This window comes from Petromyzon marinus, chromosome 11 (genome assembly GCF_048934315.1).
Source record: "Petromyzon marinus isolate PM22_M1 ecotype Great Lakes invasive population chromosome 11, UKy_Petmar_22M1.pri1.0, whole genome shotgun sequence".
NCBI lineage: Eukaryota > Metazoa > Chordata > Hyperoartia > Petromyzontiformes > Petromyzontidae > Petromyzon > Petromyzon marinus.
The window spans coordinates 9,398,912-9,401,851 of record NC_133677.1 but is presented as its reverse complement, the minus strand read 5'-3'; positions in this window follow the sequence as shown (position 1 = coordinate 9,401,851).

Sequence of the window (2,940 nt, the reverse complement as noted above, 5' to 3'; positions counted from 1 at the left end):
CTCAAAATACCTATAACTGTATAATTACTGTACTATTTATGCTCATTCCTTCCACGGATTTAACTATACTCTTATAAGGATGGGGCCACCCAATGTATACAGTATTACTATTGTTTCATTCACTTATCCTTGTGTTTTCTTTGTATTCTTGTCACTGTGTATCTCACTCTTATCAATCCATTCTCACAAGGAAAAGTCCACAGCCCCAAATGCTTTCTTAAAATTAACTAATCACAGGCCAAGTAGTCTTTCTCAAATGCCTTTCCTAGAACTGACTGACCACTTGGCCAGCAATTAAATCAATAATACTTTACTTCACCGCCCTTTTTTCCACACAAAGTGAGAGTAAAATATAAGCTTCATATATAAATCCTTCCTTTTATTTTGCAATTATTTTCTACCATTCCACAGATTGTAGGTGAACCCCCTGCCAGCGTCAAAATAATAAATGACCATTGCACCATTTGAGAAATCAGTTGCCACCTGATATCATGCACCCACAAAAGTAAAACAATAAATCGGCGTATCCCATGCAGCTGAAGACCACACACTAAGACTTTCATGCAGGGCTTTTGCCTGTTGCCGCTCTGCTTACAAGATTACATCTGTAAGTGCAGCACTCGCAAAATGGTGGAATTTTACCGTGGAACACGAGTTTGAGGTCTAATTCTTTTACAAAGTCCAAACTTGGGTTGGAAGAATCCAGCCAACAAGTACGGCGTATCATAATAACAAAGGGATATCGTGTTGGCATATTTTCACAAACCTTTGCTTCAATAAACAGATAACCCAGCCAACACTCTACCATACAATATACAAAAGGCAAAACGTGGTCTTATACATACAGCATTAGCAAATTATTTTATGTAGGAATTTACATGCTATATTTGGGTATACTGTGCAGTATTTTATTTTAACCAGTTTGCCTTAGGCGCCGTCCATAAATGACGTCACGCGATTTTGGACGATATTTGACCCCCCCCCCTCGTCACACGGCGTCACAAAAAGTCAGACCCCCCCTCAAATATGACGTCACAAAGCTCTGCCTCCTCCCCCCCCCCAAAAATATAAAACATGCTTCAAATCGCTTTAAACTATTGTCATTGTAGTGCGTATTTAATGTCCCGCTGCACTCTGTTGTAGGGGAAAACATTTATTAAAAAGTCTATTTAATTCAGTAGAACGTGTTTACATTTATTTAAAGTTGCGCATTTTTATGTGACGTCACATTTCTCAACCCCCCCCCCCCCCCCTTGTCACACATCGTCACAAATTTCTGACCCCCCCCCCCCCCCGGTGCGTGACGTCATTTATGGACGGCCCCTTATCTTAACGTCCAATTCAAAGCCTATTCAACCCCCATCTTAACAGAAATGTATGTAAACATATGCATTGTAAGTAAAATTATTTTGTTTTTATTATTTCCTAAATTAACCCGTTTATTTGTAGATGTTTCATATTTGTAAATGACAAAACCCCAAGAATACTTGTGCAGGCCAAAAAATCAACACGCACGTTTCAACGCACAAAAATGTGTAGAAAGCATCTGTGCATTGTAGTCCTCGTCCTAAACCGCCATCAAAATAAACTTTGGCAAATGTGACCTACAGGCAGCATTAAGCCATGTACATTCAGTCATAGTTTGTAGTGTACAGTACTCACCAACGCTCACTGCTTTATAAAGTCTGCCTCTCGATACCATGTAAGGGTAGGCTCCACACCCATACTAAATTTCAATCACAGTTCCTATGATCACTGTTACATTGCTTTTGTAGCTTTATTTTGGTGATTTCGAAAACGTTTTGGTTTAGCCATATTTGTTTGTTGTAGTACAGAGTTCGACTGATAACTTTAATCTAAATTGTCTTATGGTTGTTATTGTTTGACTTGCATCCCACTGGGATTTTTGCACACAGCATTGATATACGGTGCTTTTTCTGGAAGACTTTGCTGTTTTTTCCTGGATTTTTCTGTTAGCGCGTAGTCATTTTAAGATGTTTTCTTGTTCATGTTTTTGTTTGTTGCGGTTGCACCCGATTCAAGAGCCGAATGGCTCACAGGGCTATACCTAATAAATGAAACGGAAAAAAAAACCTGAAACTGAAATGGGGCCCCATTCGCTTGGCTAATGCCAACAAGAATAAATCTGTAAATGCTTAATAAACCTCATCATAACAAAATAATAGTGCAGGCTGCAAATCCATGAGTTTCAAATAACACCCAAAAATGTGTAAAAAGCACACAGTACTTGTGCATATGCTAAAGCTATCTGCATTTCCTGAAGTAGTGCATGTTGGTCTTCGTCTTGTGTCACCATCAAAAATTATTTGAGCAGATGTGACCGATTGACAGGCAGCAGTGAAGCAGTGATAGACAACTGCGGACCAGTTTAATCCTTATTAGGAGCCACAATGAGTCATTATGTAAATACCTGTTTTATTTTTACAATGGTGAATAAAGGTTACTCAATAGAAAACGACACTTTGTTTGAGAGCTTGAGGAGTTCGCTCAAAATATTTTTCTATACTGTATAGCCCATGGGCCCAGACCAAATATATGTCAAACTAAATTCAAAGATGATTTTTCTTTTACCAGTTAAGGCCCACTTTTTTGGTATAACTTGAGATGACAACCCTAGAATTCTACCGATATATTAAATCACCGAAAAATTGAATCATGCATCGATTATTTTTACGCAGTCCACTTTATTATCCACGTACACAAACTAGTTTGATCAAATATGTGAAGTCCTCGATAGGTACCAAATTCTACTCTGGCCCATAGACTTAGAACAATGCTGCCCTCTACTGACACATCTCCTACAAACCCCAGAATATTCCCAACACTTCAATGTTGACGCCTACAGAGGGCTCTACTTGACCAATGCAGCGAGCAAAGAAAAAAGGAAGCCCTGTTATTCACCCGCCACGGCACACTGCT